Raw genomic sequence first — 23,593 nt, forward strand, 5'->3', positions numbered from 1 at the left:
CTAAAACATAAGTGACCATAAGTGTAATTTATTCAAAACTATTTTAAAGATGTTTGATGCAAGTAGGATGTTTTCCTTTTATGGAAAAGATTACATATTAAAATTCCTCTTCCAAAATAAACCATTTCCTTATTTACATATTAAGTAATCTAATTATAAGAATAATTGATAATTATTTGTTATCATTTATTTTTGTTTCATGATAAAATAAATTACAAATATTTAAGTTTTATTTTTAATTTTAGAAATTAGCTTTTCACTGTAACTATTGATTTAAAAAGAAATAACAACTTTCTTTTAAATATTATTTCCTTACCAAATCACGTGTTAACCTTTCCTTTGTGCTTATTTTTTTCCTAAAAGCATAACTTTCTATTTAATTTCCTCAACCAACTTGACGTCTTTCTTAGTTGTCAAAAATAAAAATAAAATTTTGACGTCCTTCGAGATCACATACCACTTTTTAGAGATAATATAATTATTGCTCTTTGATTTTGATAATTAGATTTATTTTGGTACTATATTTTTTTACTACTTGAATTTGATAATTAATTTTATTTTGATCCTTAAATTTGAAAATTATAAAAGTTTGATGATGTGGACACAATCTCAAAGTACTACATCATTATTTGAAATTTTAAAAATCATATAAAATTTGTATAATCTTAACGTATCACATCCAATGTTTTAGTGACAAGACTAGTGGTTGAATAGATTAGGTCATCAGTTCCCAATTCCTCCAATTCTATCTGTTCAACCATTGGACAAACAACGATTAAATAAATAATTAAAAGTTTATGATTTTTTTAGAAAAATAAGAATATAAAGAAAGTATTAAATCGAATCAACCTGTTCAGCTGTTGATTGTTGTCCTGATTGTTTATTTTTACCAGTTTCAAGTAGTTATATAGTCAATCAGTTCAACTCCTTTGTTCGGAGCTTTATATCGATCAGTTCTTAGTCCGTTTGATCCAGTCATGTTCCAATATCACTGATTACATCATTCAATCTTATTAAAATTAAAGTTTAGGGATCAAAATAAATTTAATTATCAAATACAGGTACTAAAATGAACTCAAAAAAATTATAGACATTAAAATCTACTTAATTACCAAATTTAAAAGAAATTATATTATCCTTTTTTAACTAAGCATTAAATTTTAACCAAACCCCAAAGTTGTAAAATAATGGAAAAGGAATCCTATAAATGTAGATACAAAACAACTGAAATAAAATAACACTTTCAAGTACATTGGTAACAAGACAAAAATAAAAATAAAAATAAAGAAATCCTACAATAATTAAGTTGAAAATAATAGATTTGGTAAATTTACAAAATCATTCTTGATTATAAATATCTTGTTCTTTTTTCTTTTATATTGCTTGATTATAAAAGTTACAAATTTATCTCTTATTTATTTTGTGTATGCAAACGGGCAGGTTTTATTCATAACCTGACTTAAGAAACATTATGGGAAACAGAAGAAAATAAAGAATAGAAAAAACAAATCCTTTCCTCTTTTCTATCCTAAGGACATCTCCATGCCGGTAAAGAAATCTCAAAACACTAAGGGGAAAGCATGACCAGGCTCAAGTCTGAAAAAAACAAACTTCTGCTAGAAAAAACACGATGACCAAACTTTTTTTATGGCATTCTTTTTTGTGTTATTCTTGTTTTCAAAATAATCGATTTTATATAATTTGCAATATGTTTATTTATTTATATTTATTGTATTCATGTTGGAGAGAATAAACAAAAATTAAATCCATAAATTTAAAAATCATAAATTTTGCATATTTTTATCGTGAAGAACCAACAAACGGAAATAGACTGGGACGATGCGGCGGTTGAACTAGGTAAGGAGAAGAGCCGTCGTATTTGATGGTTGAAAAGAGTGAAGAAGATAGTTGAGAGGAAGAGAGAAAGGGTATGTGGTGAAAGGAGTGTTTTATTATGTTGATGTTATCTACATTCTTATTGCAATTGGAAGGCTTATATACATGAGATAGAGATGTGCCATGTGTCAAGATTTCATTAGTGGCAAAGTCACATATTGTCTTCTTACAAGGTCGGTGATGTGACCTTATAAGTGTTGGAAAAAATGGTTCGAAAACGATTTTCTTACACAACAGAAAAATACAAATTTAAAAATTGAGCCGATTTGTGATATTTATAGCAATAAACTCTTCATAATAAGTACTTGTGTTTTGTGCGAGACGAATCCTTGAAGCTCTCGACTTTAAATCGAACATCCTTTTCGCTATTATCGTACCACAAATCGCTTCAAGTGTGAGCTTAAACAATTACGAATCAAACACAAAATCATAATTAATTTTCTTACTTTTAGTAGGAAAGTAAATCTCTCTCTTATAGAAACCAGTAGAATTGTTATTCCCGAAAAATTAAAAATAAATTCTCACTATTTTTGGGAAAAACAATAATATCTCAAAGTTGTGTGTTTTTAGTCATACCAATGAAATCTGTTTATAAGAAGAGATAGAATAACCCTAGTTAAATTAGTAGAATATAAATAATACTTATTTAATAAAAAAACCAATCCCCTAGTTGAATTAGGAGAGAGGAGCAGCTAACCCTAGTTAAATACACTAGGGTTGCTGCCCACTCATACATATTATGAAGGGTATGGGGCCTCTCTTGTATCGAGTCCAATTATACATGCTTATAGGACTTTTAACCCAACATTTTATAATTTAATCCAACTCGATGCATTTTTTTATTTCCCCAAATATATATTATTAAATTAATTTAAATAAATAAATGAATTTAATAATTTAATAATTTTCTCAACCCAATTCTAATTCCATTAAAGTAGTGACAACTATACTGTAACACCCCACGCCCAACCTTTTCATCGGATCCGGGTATGGAGTGCCACAAGCCGAACCATTGAAAACACTAAACCTTTCTTTTTAAACCAACTTCCTGATTTGGTGGGTACCAATTTACCAAAATGGTGTTCCAAAAATTTTGAATATATATATAATTGAAAGCAACATTTAAATGGTACCACACCACTTCAAAAGATTAAAGAAACAAGTAAATGGCCTTTCTTGGCAGCTTAGAAAATATCCATGAGATCGAACGAATTTCCTTTCGAGTTACTGCTTGTACTATAGTTTAAAACTTGATTTAATTAAATCTGAGAATGCCTAAAACCACAATTGATAACAAGGCTACCAATAAGCATCCAAAGTACAAAATACTGTTTCAAAATAAAGTTTGATGATTTTTAAATGGCGGCACCTAATAGTCGTCCTAGTACCCCCAACAATTACATGTCACATAAAGAAAATTAGAAAGGCTCACAAATGGGCCACTAGTCTAGCAAATCCTTTACTATCCCCAAGTTCAACTAACGACCTGAAAGTAGGAAGAAGAAACTAGGTAAGTTCGTGAGAACTTAGTGAGTTCCTGAGAAATGAATCCCACTAAAATACCATCACACATTAAGAGGTCGACTCAAACTGACAAACTAACATGCAATACTTGGCGGATGAAACTTTTTCTGATCTGAAGTATCTGCTGACGGATACTATTGTGACCAAACTCAGCCTACCGGCGGATACTAATTGTTTATGAATTCTCGCATATGATGAAACATGGCCACAACTGATCTGCGTGTACGCCACTTACGTGGACTACTATTTTATAACTATCAGGCTTACTGCTAACATTTCATGCAATGCACACTTCTTATTTTACACATCTTATTTTACACTCGTACACCCTTTTTCCCGCATACTCCCTTCATTGTGCTAGCTTCTAATCCTAGTTCCGAAGAATCATTTTTCCTGTATCTTCATACTGCTCATCAGAGCTATTTACCATTCATTACCTCTGTACCCCTTGACTTTCCTCTTTATTTTCGAACTCACACATGTTCCCTTGCAAGGCTAGGTTTTCACCACTCACGGCTTGTAACACCCCTAACCTGAATCCGTCATCGAAATAGGGTTACGGAGCATTACCGGAGTTTATAAATCAAACAGACAGAAAATGCAAATATTTCATATCATATAGCATTCAAGTCAAAAACCAATCAAAATCATACATATTGTCCCTTATACGATCCCTCGAGGCCCAAAATACACATTAGAAATAAATCAAGACTAAACCAGAAACTCAAAAAAAATTTTGGAAAACTTTCAAATTTTTCAAAGGTGCAAGGGACACATGCCCGTGTGACCAGGCCATGTGGACATTCAAAGTAGGGACACACAGTCGTGTCCCAGTCGGTGTCCAAAATTAGGTGCTTACTGACTTAGGTCACACGGACAAGCCATACACCCGTGTGTTAGGTCGTGTGAACATTCTGTCTTGTTCAATTTAATAGATACATAGGACACACAGTCGTGTCACCTACAGACGGTTGAGACACACGCTCGTGCCTCTACCCGTGTGGACGAAATTAGGTCATTTCCAAGCCACATTTCTTACCCCATTTGTCATCAACCTAACTCAACACTTTTACACATCAACAACCTATATCATAACATTCAAATCAAGCTAAATCTAAGTTTTATACATATATTATCATCACATATACTCTAGTATTCAAACTTATCAAATTGACCAAATTCACATATATGCATACTTGTACTAAGTATTAACATATCTATAAGATTATCATCATTCAACTATACCAAACACTCACATCTAACATGATATAGCCTCTTATGTGCACATCAAAACATGTTCATCACAAGCCATCCCTATGGCTAGATATAACAAAACATTAATAAGCCAACATTGGCCAAATTAACTTGTACATGCTATTATAACCAGAATCAAATCATCCAAAATTACCGATAGAACCAATGGATAGTGTGATATAACTCCGACAAGCTTCCAACCCGTTCGAGCTTCCAATAATCTGTAGGGTAAATAAAAAAAATTCGTAAGCAATGAATGCTTAGTAAGCTCACGTAGTATTTAATCATATTAATTCATTTCAAATCTGAAATCTATACATATCAAGAATAATCCAATATTGATACCACAATACTCATGAAGTTATATTCATCAATTCACAAGGTAAATAATTCCACAGTATCACTTATATATATTATCCCAAGCTTAGTAGGATTTTATATAACTTTAACTCTTCCAAATTTCTTTATTTTCATTTGCACTCCTTTACTTTCCACACTCATTCCATATGCATAACACACCAGTCATAAGCATATCATTTAACCATAGCCACACATTAGTGCATTTAAACATAGTATTTTTCGAATTAATCACATGAGAAGTCATTTCATAAGAAATTGCATAACTTAAACCTTACCACTCTTTCATGAGCACTAGCATATTTTCTCTTGAGGACTTACCATTTCAGTGCATCATATAAATAACATATTACCATTAAACCAATAGCTTGACACTTGCCTAAGCATCAACAACAACACTTGTTAGCTTACTTGCACATATTTCATATAAATTCAACATTGATAAATTTATTTTCTCGACATGTCACACTTGAGTTTATTACTCGTCTCAACATACATAATTTCCTTAAATCAACATATCAAAGATACTCGCATATTTACATGTCATGATACATATCATTCTCTTATCGTCTCTTCATAAACATATATCATTCATTTCATTATATCAATATTTCATGTACCATCATTTTCATGAATTTCGTGTATATTTATTCCGATAACAGTTCATAATCATGAATATACAAAAATTTGGGTTACTTTTTAAAAACCTTTATGAGTCTATAAATTCTTATTTTAGAAAATAATTTTTATTGAGAAAAAAAGAAAACATTAAGGTGTGAGGAGGTTTAAATGGGCTTTTTTTTTTCGAAACTGACTCTAACAAATTAAATAATTACAAAAATAACTCAAGAACAAAATCATGTACGAGAATGATTTGAAATTTATAGTGCCCATCGGTGTCGCCAGACGCACCGACAACACCACCCCTCATCATTAGCTAATCATCGACTTTTTAAAAACATATTTTTTGGGTGTCGCCATTGTGTCCAGTGGCACCCGTATGCATTTTTCAAAATACTTATATTTCTCACGGATATTCACGGTGGAAAAAAGTCAAAAAAAAAGTGGCACCGAATTTTTTAAATAAAATTTTGGTCCCATCATCGTTTTAGGTGACACTGTTGTCAGGTTTTAAAAATAATTGATTTTTTTGTACCGCTAGTGTGTCAGGTAACACCGATGACCGTTTTTAAAAGAAATTATTTTTATAATTAAAAAAAAGTAAGCAAATATTAAATATAATGAAGAGAAGAAAAAGAACAGTAAAAGACAAAAATAAACATATAGGAAGTGAATGGCAATAAAAACAAAAAATAAAGTAAAAAATCCAGGCTAAAAATAGAAGCTCCAATGGCAGGATGCAGTAAAAGGAGTAGAAGAAAACAAAATAGAAAAGAAATATATAGGTAGAAAAGTTAATTGCAAGAGTATTCCTGTTAAGAAAATATATTGAGAAAGAAAATTAGAAAACTCAAAAGTTTTTCGGCCCTAGTTAAGAATTTAGTAAATGGATTGATAAAAATGTGATTAACGATTGCAAACATTTAATAATTAACGTAATTAATGCAATTTATTTACTTTTTTGAAAATCTAAAACTTAATTACTTCAATTAAGCCTAGAAAATTTAGAAACGAAAAGCATTAATTTCTTCAAACACACCACGCATTTAATTACGTTAATTATTACTTTTTTGAATCCTGAAAAGTTTCAACAATCCTCTCTTTCTCTCATTCAAACTTCTTTCTAGAAAACTTTTAATCTTCTTATTAATCATTCATTAATAAAATTATAAACTTTTAAAAGTTAAAAAAACGGGTATCTTTGAAACAGCTCGCCCGACAAAGTCTTCATATTTGGTTACTATTTGGCGTATAAATAGTAAATTAAGGATAGATTTGTGTCATACGCCATTTGGTGAACTTTTAGTTTTGGCAAGTTCTAAGGTTTGACGGACTCTTCTGTTAAGTATCCGTCCAACTTGGATGCTTTGGGCAAATTCATTAAATTTGCAGTTGTCTAGATTTGCTTATTATTTAAGTATGAAGATTTGGTTAGTCAAGTTGAGGTCTAGTTAGAATAGAACTAGACTACTGTAGATAATAAAACCTAAATTTTGTTAAATGTACCTAATCGCAAGAATTAAGAGAGTTAGTGGAATTATCTAATTTTTCGACTAATCCTTGTCTCTGTGCTTAAGTATATAAGGATAGCGGTGGTCAATCTGAACAACTTTATGTCTTTTTTCTTTCTTTCTTGATTTCTTCTAAAAGCCTTTAAAAAACTTAAGTTTAGAGAACTTCTTCAAAGTGAAGGTTCACAGTATCTAGCTAACATATACGTTTGTACTAGCTTACTGGTAATTACTAATGAACCCTTAAGTTATAATTGAAGCTATTTACGTGGTTTTCGTATTACATGCATAATGTTAAAAGGGTGGGTGAGAAAGAAAACATCTTGATTCCGAATTAAATGTTGTTGATTCTTGCATGCATGTTCAATTTTGATAGATTAGTGATCTGATATGTATAAGTATATTTATTTTAGCTCAAGAAGCTAACGAGGGTCCAAGTGATAAAGGTAAAATACCTACTTTGTAGATTGTGTTAGAATTTCTGGTGAGTTCCTTATTACTTCCATGAGTTGTAAATTTCTTATTTATACAATAGGTATAAGGTAAGTAAACCTCCTCTATAATGGATGAAATGTGTATATGTGGATAATGATTATCCAAAGTCATCAGTCTGAGTTTAGTCTATCTATGATATAAAGTAAGTTCCATTCTCCATGCTTAAACCACTACCATCTGCTTCTGAATGCATGATATGATCTGATATGTGGTGATGGAGATTAGGAGATATGTTTGTGTAGCCTCCGGTAGGGAAGCTATATTGCAAGCTGGATTGGCAGATCACGATAAAACATGTTATTCTAAATTAAAATGATATGAGGAGTTTAGGGGGAGAATGTATGTGAATGAGACTATATGATATGCTTCTGATTCTGAATTCTGGGTACATGGTTGATATGAAGATGAGTTGTCTGAGTTGTGTTAAATTAGCGTACAGTATACACCTAAGTGATAAGTAAATTGGCGTATTGAGTCTGTCTGTGTTCTGTATATGCCACTAGGTGTACTATCTTTATCGTGTGTAAGTCCCTCTGAAAGGTTCAATTGTATTATAAGTAAAGATATATATATATATATATAAAGTCTCTTTGGAACTCACTAAGTTCATATGAACTTACTCTATTACCTTTTCCTTCTTAGGCTCGCTGATTGAAATAAGACTTTGTTAGAAGGACTACGCTAGAGTGCTACTGCTATTGTGAGCTGGCTGCATCCTGCATGACTTTTGGGGATGGCATATAAATGTATTTTGGAAATGGACTGTATAAAGAACTTCTATTTTGAAAAAAAATTATTTTTACAAGATTTCTATTATGTATCAATGTCTGGATTTGAATTATTACATTCTATTTAATGAAGTTATTATATTTGAACTTATACGCCAAATGGCTTGAGCGTTATTTCAAACTGTTAATGATTTATTCAAACTTCAGTAAAATCATAGCTATTATATGTTTATATGTATAACTTTGTAATAATTTTATAAAGCTTCTACCAAATTGGTTTACTTAGTCCGTTTTTGAGTAGCGACACATCAAACTCGGATCCTATCATAGGGTCGAATTTGACATGTTACAAGTTTGGTATTGGAGCCAAGGTTAAGTCAATTCTCGAAAATATCGAAGGTTGTGTCACGCCACAACATGCATGACACGCCTCTGGCATAGTCCCTATGATTTAAACTAATCTAAATTTTCTTGTAGTGTGATAACAATGTCTGAAGGATCTAGAGAAGTGACTGGTGAAGAAACTGAAAGTCATGTGCCCCCTATTCCAAAGGAAGCACCTGCAGCTGGTTTGGGAGCAACTAGAAATGCTTACAGAAACATCTTCTTTACGATGATGACACAAATGTTTGATCAATTTATAGGGGATACTCAAGCGCCCCAACCTCAACAGCCTCAACAACCAAAACTAGAAGTGGTTCACCCAGCACCACCTACACCACCAATACCGATTGTAACTCCCCTTAAAGGAGACCCTGTGAAAGAAATATGTAAGAGGACTGCTAAGGAATTTCTGAGTGACAAAGGTGATGATCCTACTATGGCTGAGCATGGTAAATGCCCAATAAACTCATTATAGCATGAGGTGGGTGGCACACTGGATATGGGAAACTCAATGTGTGCCACCTAATAAAATGAGTCCTAGTTAGATTCAAAGATTTTTATTAAAATATTATTTTTCTCTCTCTTCTTATTTAAGTAGAATTCTTGTGATTTTTCTCTATGTAGTGAGTACGAGTGACTAAAAAATACGCATTATATATATGGATACTCTGCCAAAATTTATGAAAAAAATTTTAGTTACAAAATTAATTCTGAATTCATGAGTACTCGAGTTAGTTTTTTTTTTTGTTTTGTTTTGGTTTACTATAGAGAAAGTAAACTTTTCTCACTGGAAAGTTATAATTTTTATTTTGTATTTTGTTTGTGATAAGAGCCAATTCTATTAGCAATCGAGGGTTTGAGGATAACAAGAAAATCGTTTGGTTGAAAGCCAAGAAACACTAAATCTTGCTAGTCTAGAAAAACAAGTACTAAGTTTGATAAAATTCAGTGGCATAGATAACACAACAAATGTTCAGGTTTTATAAAAAAAAATTTAATTTCTAGTAGACAACAAAATCGTTTTCATAAACAAATTTTCCATTAAGAGATTTGACTAATGAAATACTAACTTAAAAAATAGATTAAATACTACTTGTGACAAAAAATTTTAAATACCAAAATAAAAAATTATAATTTAAATATCAAGTTTTGAATTAAACTTATATAATATAATCAACAATAAAACAACTTCCATTCATTCAAAATTAGGATTCTCTCTCTCTCTCTCTCTCTATATATATATATAACAACTATAAATTATAGAGTTGTTGGGTATAAATATTTTCATTTATCCAACAATTCATCAATTGATCATTCAAAATTAGTATTTCTATAATATGCGTAGGTATATATATATATATATATGACAACTATAAATTATAGATTTGTTGGATTTAAATATTTTCATTAATCCAACAATTGATTAAATTGACCATTGACTTCGATTTAATTTTATGTGATTTTGGTAATTTAAATTATGTTTTAAATCTTTGTATTTTTTTTGTATAATTGAATTTTAACTTTTTATTTCTATTTTTACTTGTGGGGTCTAAAAGTTCAAGTCCAATTATTAGTACTGTTAAATTTTTTTGTTAAATTTAACTTAATTATAATATCATTTGTTTTAGGCTTTATTCATTGTTTGGCCCCTAAACTATACCCATTTTTTTCATATTGATACCTAATTTTTTTTGTCTCATTTTAGTACCTGAACTATTATGTTACACTTTTTGGCCCCTGTCGTTAACAATGTTAAAAAAACAACCAGAACACGCCACATGTCCACATTGATCGTTGATGTGGACAATGACATGTCCATTAATCACATTGACTAGACCAACAAATTATAATAAAATATTAAAAATATTAAAAATGTAAAATATATTTAAAAATTGTAAAAAATTAAATGTTGTTAAAAATATTTCAAAATTCTAAAAAAGTTGTTAAAAATAATAAAAATTTATTAAAAATTGTAAATAATTAACAAATCTTCTTCTTCTTCTCCTTCTTCTTCTTCTATGTTGTCATCTACTTTCTTTTCTTGATTATTCTGCCATTACTATTTTTAGATTTTCGTCTTGAAATAATAATAACATATGATTTGATTAAAAAGTGTAAAAAATATTTAAATTTGTGAAATGGTTGATTAAATGCCATCAATTCACAATTTTTAATCATTATTTACAATTTTTAATAATTATTTGCATTTTAATATTTTCCCAATTTTAATAATTTTTACAAATTTTAGATAAGGTTTTATAATTTTTAATAACTTTTTTACAACATTAAAATATTTTAACAATATTTAATAATTATTACAATAATTAATTTTTTACAATTTTTAAATGTTTTTTTAAATTTTTAACATTTTTTAATAATTTAAATATTTTTTACAATTTATATATATTTTACGATTTTTAATATTCTTTTATAAATTTTTACAATATTTTGGTTTGGTCAACGCATAGTTGGCACGATCAACGACCATATCATCGTCCACATCAGCAGTCAATGGAGACACGTGGGGTGTTCTGATTGATTGCTTTTTTTAACACTGTTAATGACAGGGGTCGAATTATATTTTAGGTACCAAAATGAGACAAAAAGAATTTAGATACCAATATGAGAAAATAGTTAATAGTTCAGGGGCCAAACAGTGAATAAAGTTTTTGTTTTTTAACATCGCTATTAAATGAGTATTTTTTTATATTAAAAAATCACACTAATAAATTTAATAGAAAATTTTTTAAAGTGTTAACAATTGAATCTTAATTTTTAAAATTTTAATATATAAAAAATATAAAGCTTATACCATATTTTAAGTTTTTGGTAAGTCATGATTTATTATTATAATCACTTCATCATCATTAGGTTATAGGAGCACATTAGCACTTTACAACTAACAATTATTAAACCAAAAATTAGGGCAGTAAAAAGATAATTGTTGAATAAGGATAAGATTAAGGAATTGTGTTAGGTAAACTAACACCATGGACTAAGTTAATAAAACATGGTTTACTGATAGAAAATATACATTATCTTTCAGATGGATCAGTACAACTTGATTGATAGGCCATTTTCCATGAAGCTTCCTCCTCTAAGGAGCCAGCTCTCCTTCTCCCATAATTTTCTATAATTGGCTGAGTCATACATTAAATTAAATTGATCTCTTAAGATATAAAGGATTTATTAGTATAATTTTGTTTAGAATTTTATAAAAAAAATTTTAATTCCCTAGTTAGTATAATCTAATTATATCTTTAAAATTATAAATAAAATTCATCATAGTTAATTATTGCTTGTAACTCACCCAATTCTCAATTCCTATTAAGAATTAGAGTAAATAATTGAGCGCTTAAACTACATTCAATCCCTTAGGTGTCACTAGTTATAATAGTTACCTAAACATACAACAGAAGTATAATTACAAGTAATTACACCCATATCTAACTATTGTTGCTTTACAAATACATCCTTAATCTTATCAAATCTAAATGGTATAATGATTTATTTGTCCCTCCAACTAAAAAAAAAAGGTCATTTAAGCCCTTCATATCTAACTATGATTTATTTTTACTGAAATAAAAACGGTAAGACATTTTCCTAAATTAAAGGCATCATTTCCCATGTTTTGTAATTCATTTTACGTTAGGAAATTATTTTCAGCCAAACAAACACTAGAAAAGGCTGAAAAGCTTTTCCGGAAAATGTTTTCATGCCAAAAAAACGGAGCCTAAGTTTTCGCAATTTTTTAGTCTTTAAACTTGTGTTGTTTGTCAAATCAACCCCAAATGAATGGAAAATTTAACATTTATTAACTTTGCCGATATAACATACACGTGGATTGCCATGTGGATGTCACGTCTATAATTAATTAATTTTTAAAATTTTAAAAAAATTATAAAAACTATTTTAAAAAATAAAAATTATTAAAAAAGTATAATTTTTTAAAAAAATTAATTATTTGCTAACGTGACATACGCATGGAAATTTACGTGTATGTCACGTCAACAAAGTTAACAAATGTTAACTTTTCCATCCATTTTGGGTTGATTTGATAAATAATGTAAGTTTAATGGTTAAAAAAGACCAAAAATAATAGAAGGCTAAAATAACTTTTTGTAAAATTGAAGGGTGATTATGTAAATCTAAAAATAGTATTTACTTTTAGCAGAAGTTTCAATGTAATATACATCAAATAGAAGCTTTGATAATATTAAAATATATAATCTTATCTCTAACAATGGAGAGATTTGTTTTCATCCTACCAAATCAAAAGTCACAACTTGGCAAGCAGCGAGTTAAAGAGGCTGAGGTAACAATCTCAAGTGCATGTAAGACCCAACTCATTCATTCTGAAAAAAGGGCAAAAAAGATTTTAAGTAATAATTAAAGCATCCAATCATGGGCTTAAATTAAATTGATTGGGTAGTGACAAGTGAGCACTGAAGCAATGAAGAGGAGGGGAAGGTTCCCATCCATGGTGACAGATGACACGCTGGATGGACCCTCAGCAACCAAAGCAAAGACAAAGCCAACAATCATCATAAATCATGTAATGCAATTTGGACTCTTGAGATTCTTAAAACTTTTACACGTACTAGTAGCGAGACGTGTTGGCTGTTGAAGCATTGCCTTTTCCATGATGCTGCTTTATTATTATGATGTACTTTTTGGTCCCACTCCTACCAAAAATGACTGCATCATTCTGTGCAAAGTGCACCAATCAAATATAAGATCCTTGGACTGTAGGTGTCACTATCACAACTGGGTCATCCCATGCACTTGCAGGTGAGGTGAGGTGAGGTGAGGTGACCATATAGCTTACCCTTCTTCCTTTCCAATTGCAGTTCAAGAAATATTGTGTGCTAATGCTATACCGTATCCTGTTACACATCCACGCGTGAGGCTGCACCCAACCCCACCCCACCCCACCGCAATTGCCTGCTGCCTCTCTTTTTCCTGTTTTCTTAATTTCAGCCGCAATATTGAATCCACAGCTTGTTGCCATTACAGATTTTGTGACTCAGGATGAAAAAAAAAGCAAAAATGAAGATTGAAGGAAAAGGCCACAAGCTTGGATTGCTAATTATTCCTCTGAGAGAACACTATCTATAGAATATCTGATGCTGAAGCTGAACTTTCAGCCACAGTATCAGGTTCATCTAAGACTCAGCTTGATTTGCATAGTCCAATGTACCACATTATGGATATAAAGTAATCCCTTGCACTCTCTCCTTAAAGATATGAAACTAACCTCATTTTGTTTCATCTGCAAAAAACTTAGGCACCCATGTTAACATCAGCAATAGCCTAATATGCTTGGAAACTGCAAGTATATATAAATGAATTCAAAACCGTGTATTTGATACTTATTAATTTAAAAATTTTCAGTTTTTGAGTCTTAACTCAATTGGTATCAATAATATTGTCAGTATAGGAAGATGTAAGTTCTAGCATGCTAAAGCACATTTATTCTCCTATTTAAGAGTTGAGAAGGGATTATGGATAATTCAAACATATTAATTTTACTTAAGTCACACTTCAAGAAGGTCCAATTCAATTTATCATATGCTTTGAATTTTTTAAAAGATTACAACTGATCCAATAGAATTAATTCTTACTTGCTTGAACTAAATAATTAACTCACTCCAACTAATTAACTAGCTAGAATAAATATGAATAAGAATCACAAATTACATAGGATGTGACTCAAACTAAGATTTTAAAGTTCGTAAGACTTCAACATTGCAATTAAACCAAAGTCTCATTAAACCAAGGACCTCAACTTTACCAACAAAGGTAGATTGGAACTTAGAAACCAAGCTTTTCATGATAGGCCTCAATCTATTAACCAAAACTTTGTAAATAGTATCAGTAGAAATTCAATTTTGTCCAGATCATTTTAATCTAAAATATGGGTAAATGGATCTCAATAACAATAAAAATAATCAACTTTCAACTCAATTTGGCATTAATGATTATTTTTCAAATATTGAGTTGAATTGTCGAATTTTTAAAGTTTAGCTTAAAATTTGAATTTTGATTTAAATTATTGGCTCACGTCTTAAGTTTAGTTGTTATATTTTGAGCCCAATTAACTTGGTCTGAATTACTGGAGGTAAATATATATTTTTTTATACAATACTTAAAATTGTTCATAACCTCACATCCTTCTACACCGATAACAATATCTCATTAATAGTTATTTTGAATCAAATAACCTGTTAAATTTGGAATTAAGCCTGATTAATTTCGGATCATTTGAACCTTATTAAAATTAGCCCAATTACATAGACGAATATTTGAATATCCATTTATTGGGTTCGGTCACATTTGCTAAGCCCATTTGATCCAAATTCATTAAAATGCTTAAAGCCCAATTTCTCCTTTGGAATTATTATGAGTCAATAATTATTACTCCCTTTTATCTCATTAAATATGTTACATTTTTATTTTTAATAAATAAAAATTTTCATCTTTAAATCTTATTATTTAAAATTTGTTATGGATAATGTTGGAAGTAAAAATACCGACCACCAAATCTATGAAGAGAAGGAAGCCATGCCTAAGAGAGAGCCTTTGCTTCAAGGCTCAAGAAGGTGTCTTATACACCCATTGACGCAAATCTTAAGCCTCTAATAGAAGCATGACACTTAATATCTCTTAAAGAGTAGACAAAAAAACATCTGATGGAGAATAGACAAAAAAACACATATGTCATCGCTTTAATGCCGACTCTCCAAGTACGAGACTTGGACCATATTGTCGCCATTGCAGCTTTCACGAATGGGCTGAGAGATCAAAACTTCACCAAGTCTCTCTCTCGAAGATCCCTAAAGTCTTCTCTGACATGTTAGCCTGCGCCAAAATATATGACAATGCGAAAGAAATGATGGTTGCCAAATATCATATCATGGATTGCAAAGGAAGGAAAGAAACTCGGATAACCTCAAGCAAAAGTTGCCCCAGTCAGACCGAATAAAGGAGACGATTTCCCAGTCACAAGTATGAACAGTATACCTCTCTCAATAGGCCCAAAAAAAGATATCTTGATGATGGCAAAAGGACCTTCTCAGACCTTCTCTGCAGACCTCCTCCTCACCACCGACATGCCCAAAGATGAAAGGATACCTCTCAGTATTGCCTCTTCCACAAGGACCACGACCACGACGCTGAAGAGTGTGTCCACCTCAAAAATCAAATTGAGAAACCCATAAAAAATGAGTACCTCAAAAAGTTTTTAGCCTAGCACCCTAAAGAAAGAGGACAAAGAAAAAGCGAAAGGGAAGAGCAAGTTGAAAAAGGGCCACGAGAAGAACGCCAATCGAAAGAACCAAACCATGGGGACTCCCTAACACGCGAAAGACTCCATATTGATAACAGGAGGGAGTTCCTTCGAAAGACATGCCAAGGTTCACCTTACCATGGTCTCATAAAAACACCTAGGTCATGGAAAGATGAACCCATCTCTTCTGGACCGAAAGATCTGGAATGATTGCAAAAGCACTACGAGACGGCATCATCATTTTCGCCACTGTCTATAACCACGAGATAACAAGGATACTCTTTGAGATCAGAAGTGCCAATGACATCCTCTACTATGATGCTATGTGGAAAATGGGGATAACGAATGACCAACTTGAGGCATTCCATGTAGAGGTGTCCATGCCCGACGGCCCGCCTAAAATATAAGAGGCTTCGGGTAAAAATATAGGCCCGAAATATAGATTTGGGCAAAAAAATGAGGCCCGTTTTGGCCTCGGGCACCACTTTTTTGGCCGGGGCCCTGCCTGGCCCGAATATATAATAAATATATTTTTTTATTTTTTTATTTTACAATATTTTTAAAATACTTTTTTATTTTTTATTTTTAAAATAACTTTTTGGTGCTTATTAAAAAATGGGTCGGGCCGAGCCGAGCTCGGGCTTAAAAAATTTTTCTCGGGCCGGGCCTGAACAAAATTGCAGGCCCATATTTCGGGTTGGGCCAGGCCCGGGCCTAGGATGCGGGCCAAATTTTTTCTGGGCCCGACCCGGCCCATGAACACCTCTAATTCTATGTCTTACTCATCGGTTTCCCAATGAAGAAGTTCGAAGGTATTATCATTCTGTCTTTACACTTGGACATTCCCCTATCAATTATCACTACAATGGTCCAATTCTGGTGCTCAAGGTTCCCTAAGCATACAACATTCTACTTGGTCGACCCAACCAAAATGCCCGAAGAGCTGTCAACTTCTCCTACATCTCAAAATCAAATTTCCTACTCTATTTGGGATAGGATAAGTCAGGGGAGACCTAAAGCCCACACGACAACGCTTTAGCATCACTATGAAGATGAAAAACTAGTCTTATGCTACCCTGTAGGACTCCCAAAGTTCCATCTGCATAAAACTTCGGAGTATCAAAACCTCCCAAAGTTCCATCTGCATAAAACTTCGGAGTATCAAAACCTTTCTTTTTTATAAAGGGAGCTACTTTTGAAACTTTGAAACATATAAGGGGAAACTTACTATGTACCAAACTTTGCAAAAAAAGGAAAAAAAAAACTCCCTTAAGAAAAACCTGATTCTGCCTTATTGGAAGTCATCAAAACTCCCAATAAAAACAACCCTCTAAAGTCTATAAGGTCTCACTCATGGGCAAATCTACTCTTAGACTATGGAGAAAACCGCCACACAAGGTTAAAGGCCAATAGATGAGGACTAATTACCCTTTCGAAGCCCTAAAATTTTTTTGAGTCGATCAAATTTTAATTTTTAATAGTTTATATCTTTATAATTTTTAAATAATTAAATTAATTTTTTATAATTTTAGGGGGTCAAAATATAATTTTATCTTTATTAATTTAAAATTTTAAAAATTTTTAAATGGTCTAAATAGTAATTTTCCATTTGGGGGAGAGCGGGACCTCTACTAGCCTCCCCTAGATTTGCCTCCGGTCGCATCATCATCATATCTTTTCTCACAACACAACTTTAGGGTCTGTTTGATTGGCAGAATTGATTTTTCGGAAAACCAATTACAAGTTTTCCAGTGTTTGATTGGCGGAAAACATTTTCCTTTTGGAAAATCAATTTCGCAACACAGAAAATTAGGTTACATTTTAGGGAAAATGTCTTAACCTTTCAATTTCCGTAAGACATTTTCCCTGCTCTCCTGCCTTCTAATACCTTCATTCCTTCCATCATTTCCGGTAGAAAAAGTGCTTCTGTCGACTGATTTTCCACTAACCCCCCACAAGAAGTCCTTCATTCCTTCATTTCCTCAGTTCCCAGTGGCAGATTATCGTAGTTTTCTTTCATTTCCTCGATTCCCTCTTCTCCGACTGATTCAGTTACTGATCCAAACGTTCTCTCCGACCACTATTTATTTTTGCTATCTCCACTCCAATTTCCGTCAGATCTGTGGGAAATTTCAGGTAACCTTATTATTATAGACATTATTTGATTTTTTATGGTTTTATTTTCAATGTTGAAAAAGACTTGCTGGGTTTGTTTTTTTGCCCTAATATTAGTGCATTGTTCAGTAATTGTAAAAGGGTTTTAGGTTTTTATGCACGAAAATTGGGTAATGCAAGGTAAATAATAAATATGCAGATCAGTAATGTCTGATCCTGCAAATTTTTGTTGTTCCAAAAGGGAGCAAGACTGATGTTGTCTTAGCTTCTATTTCGAAATCATACCTATGGAATCATTGTCAGTTGCTCACCTTAATAATAAATATGCAGCTTAAGGATAAAAATTTTGATATAGTATCTGATTTTAACAAATAGTTATTAGATTTAGGTGATGAAAGAATACCTAATATAATAGATTGCAATTTTCTTCTATTTAAAGCATGATTCACACCATATAATACAAGTATTGATATATTGTAATTTCAATCCATTAAATTAAACCATTAATGATTTGTGTTTGATTTTTATTGCTCCTAACTGTTCTAATTTCTTTCTATGCTTGACCTCCAATTTGTATAGTTCTTGTTGTCCTAGCCTCTACCTCAAAGATTCTTACTCCTGTTGGTGGCCTTGGTTGATATTTTCATAAGAGGTTGGTCCAAGGTTTTATCTTTGGAATGTCTTCTTTCTTGATTCTGGTCTGCCAATGGCATGGCATTTGTGGTTGTTATATGTTTGTGGTGTGCTTGATTTATGATTTGGTATAATATGCATTTGTGTTTGTTATAATTCGGTTCAAGTGAATTAAGCACGGTTGTTGGATGTGTTTGGGTATGGTTTATTATTGATTTACATTTTTACTGTAATTTGTTTACATATTACTTGGGAAATGGCAGTGATGAGCTGTTATATTTGGTTGATGGTAGGTAAATACATATGTGCATATGTCATGAATTTTGGTAATTTTGGCATGATTTATAGCATATGGAATTGGCATTAAAAAGGTCTGGCTTTAGGTTGTTATTATTATGTTGTCAGTGGTAATATGCATTTGTGGTGCAATGCAAGCATAGAAGCTGCTATTAACCAACAAGACAACCGATAACCAATGGGGAACAGTATAAGTTTATGGGAACAATGACCTTTTCCCAAGTTTCCATGTTATAGATTTAAATATATGTAGTAATATAGAGTTTATGGCAAGGAATTATGTTTTTTTCTTTAAAATATAAGGAAATGTTGTTTAAATATTACACATTGATATCGATTTGGAAGTTTAGGTGTGATACATATTCATTTGCTATCTGAATTCAAACATGCTAAATTTCCATGAAAGAGATTGTAGTGAATATACAGTATGAACAGGAGGGAAAGAATTCATGCACCCCACCATTTTTTTTCACAGTTCAAAGACTCAGAATTAAAGAAAAGATGAAGTTAGAAATGGGAAAGTCTCAAAACTTTTGCAAATGACAGATGAACCAAAATCAAATTTGTTTTTAACTTTTCAAGTAGATTTTGATTTAAGAAATCAGGAAGCTAGTAATAACTCATCTATATAAGCATCTTAGGGACTGATATTTTTGTTAATTATGTCTGAAATTTTAACTGTATTTATTGTTATCTATATAGCAATTGTAGCAGTGCACTTAAACATTATTTATTTTTTATAAAAGTAATCAATTTTAATTTAAAAATTATAAAAATAGAAATAAAAAATCTATAACATTGTCAAATTTTTTGTTTATATCGAAATAAAAAAGAAAACACACTTGATAGCAATTATAATTTAAAATTTTTTATATTTTAAAAAGAGGCATCACCATTTTAATAATGTTTTTGCAATAAAAAACAATACTTATATAATCAAATTTCATTAATGTATATTTTTATAAATAATATGTTAAATATTAAAGTATTGTATTAACTATGATCAATATTTTTAAGTCATGGTAACTTTATAAATACATGATCAATATATAACAAATACATGAAAGATATTTTTATAAATAATATGTTAATGTATATTTTTATAAATACATGGTAACTTAAATAATAAAAATATTTTTATAAATACATGAAAGATAACCTAATAATATATAACAAAATCTTGCACCAATTGAAGTATTGTATTAACTATGATCAATATATTTTAAGTGCTACTATCAAAAAATTATTATTGGGCAATTATAATTAGCTTGATATGTATGTATGTACTTTTTTAGTCATGGTAACTTTATGTGATCTTATGAAAATCTTGCATCTTTTGTAGTAGTGATCATATATTTGTGTGGCATTATTTTGTGTAGATGGATCGTAATCAACATCAAATGGCAATTGTCGGAGTCGTGGCTTCAGTTTTAGCTTTTGGGGCTCTTTGGATTAAAAAATTAGAAACTAGGAAGGAAATTGCTTCTCGCCCTCTTATGAATCGAGATTATGAAAGAGAAAACTATATTAATAGTATTTTATATAGTGGTGACCAGCATTGCATTGATGTGATAAGGATGAGACCGATCGCCTTTTTTAATTTATGTGATATTCTTAGTACGAATAATTTGTTACAATCGTCTAAATCTGTCGATATTAGGGAGCAAGTAGTTATATTTTTACATATAATTGGTCATAATGTAAGGTTTCGAGTGATTGGATCTAGATATTATAGATCAACTCAGACAGTTCACCATTACTTTAGGGTTGTATTGAGAGCTATTTTGAAATTGTATAGACTAGTTATTAGATTACCTGATGAGTCAACTCCTAGTGAAATTAGAAACAATCCAAGGTTTTATCCTTATTTTAAAGATTGTATTGGAGCATTAGATGGAACTCATATTCGTGCATCCGTTCCACTTAGAATGCAAGGAAGATTTCGTAGCCTTAAAGGGGGGACGACACAAAATGTATTGGCTGCCATTACATTTGATTTGAAATTTTCCTATGTTCTAGCTGGTTGGGAAGGTAGTGCACATGATTCTCGTATTTTAAGTGATGCACTTTCATGCCCAAGAGGATTAAGAATTTTGGAAGGTAATATTTATCACAAATAGTTCTAGTAAGCTCATAGTTTATTAGTATTAACTATGTATTGTAAAATTGTAGGTAAATATTATATTGATGATGCTGGATATGGCATCTGAATTGGATGTATTACCCCATATCGTGGTGTCCGATATCATTTAAAAGAGTTTGGTGCTGAAGGGCCTGAAAATGCAAAGGAACTCTTTAATCTTCGCCATTCATCATTACGGATCACTGTTGAACGTGTTTTTGGGATTTTGAAGAAACAGTTTCGTGTATTAGATGCTGAACCATTTTGGAATTTTCAAACTCAAGTAGATATAGTTTTGGCTTGTTGTATCATTCATAATCATATAATGGGAGTTGATCCTAGTGATTTACTTAATCAAGGAGTATACGAGGCATCTGAGTCTGATTCGATAATACAAACTCTCACGGAGCGAGAAGAAGATAAGAAGCAAGAGAATGGTCTGCTAAGAGAGATGAAATTGCACAAACTATGTGGACTGATTATATGACTAGAAATATTAGGTAGATTTTGGGCTTAGGGTTATTGTTTCTATGTTATGTATGTTTTAGTATAATTTTTTTTTTGTAAATGTTGGTTGGATAATGATATTGAAAATTTAGATTGTTGGATTTTGATATATGTCTTGAATTTGTTAGATATTGATTATGTTTTAACCTTGTTGGATATTGAATTGATTATTATGTTTTAAGCTTGTTGGATATTGAAATTATTGACAATGAAAATTATTTAATGTAGAATGGGTAAGGGCAACAAAGAAGGGACCTCCAAGCAATTCAAGTGGACGAAACCGATGGAACATGTTTTCCTTGAAATTCTAGCAGAGGAGGCTCGAAAAGAAAATAAGCCTTCTAATACTTTCAAATCAGTTTCTATTAATCGAGTTGTCGACGTCATTTCTGAAAGATTCCAAGTCCAATGCGATGCAAAGCATGTGGAAAATTATTTGAGGACAGTAAAAAACTAGTGACAGATTATATGCAAAATTCGAGGTGAAGGTGGTTTTGGATGGGATGATAACATGAAAATGATCACATGTGATAGAGCGACATATGATGCAGCAGTGATGGTAATATATGTATATATATGTTAAGTATATTTCAATTGTTTTTTACTTGTTATTCTAATTGTGTATAATATCCAACAGGCACACAAGAAGTATGAACCATTTTTGAATAAAAGCATTGATCATTATGATGAAATGACTTTGGTTGTTGGCAAAGATATGGCAAGAGGGAGTTTTGCCAGAATATTTGCTGACATAGATTTGGATGATGGTAATGAAGATTCAATGCCTGTAGACTGCAACAATGCAGAGGCTGAAGAGGTAAGAACAATTGTATCTTCATCTGGCACATCCAAACGTAAAAGAAAAAGTGGTCAAGAAAGTCTCGTTGATGAACAAATTAAATTTGTGGGTGAACAACTTGGCGAAATTGCTAATGCTTTGAAACAATTTACTGTCGATAAGACATCACAGCTTTACGAACAAGTGATATCGATGGAAGAAGAAGGATTTGATGATGACTTATTGTGTTCTGTGTTTGATTATCTAGTGAGTCATGAATCTGAGGCCAAAGCTTTTTTAGTTAAAAGTAAGAAGTATAAAAAAATTTGGCTTCAAAAATTTTCTCAAGGTTGAAGATATTGATACTTTTATGTGGTGTAATATTATGCACTTGGACAATGTTGTTACTATGTGGTGTACTACTAATTATGTATTTGGATAATATTATAATTTCTAGTACTCATTGTGGTTTCGAAGCAATTTATAATTATTCAATACTTGTTTTTTAACACAATTACAAATAATTTATTTGATATTAGTTTTTTCAATTTATAACTATCAATATTGTAGCTTAATAATTGAGTATTATTATAAATAAATCATTGCAATATATGTAAAAACAATTTAAAATATAAAATTTATTAATATATATTAATATATGTAAAAGCAACTTTTCCGGAAAATATTTTCAGGAAATCTGTCAAACAGCAGAAAATATTTTATACAGATTCAATCAAACACCAAAAAATATTTTCTGGTAAATCATTTTACAGAAAAGTAAAACATTTTTCAAAAATCATTTTACGGAAAACATTTTACTGACAATCAAACGGACCCTTAGTGTTTAGTATTGCTTTTAAGAAGTACTTTTGAAACCAAAAAAATACTTTTAGATAAAAAAATTCTTAAATAAGTTGCTTTTTGAGACAAAAAGTGCTTTACCGAAGCCAAAAATTGGCCGAAAAGTATTTTTATGAGAAGCTGAAAATTTTAGTTTCTCTTCAAAAATGTTTTTTTCTCTAAAAACACTTGCATTACTAAACTAAGACTAGGTGAAGTTACGTCCCACTAAAACGCTACATA

The sequence above is a fragment of the Gossypium raimondii genome, chromosome 3, assembly GCF_025698545.1.
Source record: "Gossypium raimondii isolate GPD5lz chromosome 3, ASM2569854v1, whole genome shotgun sequence".
NCBI classification, from domain to species: domain Eukaryota; kingdom Viridiplantae; phylum Streptophyta; class Magnoliopsida; order Malvales; family Malvaceae; genus Gossypium; species Gossypium raimondii.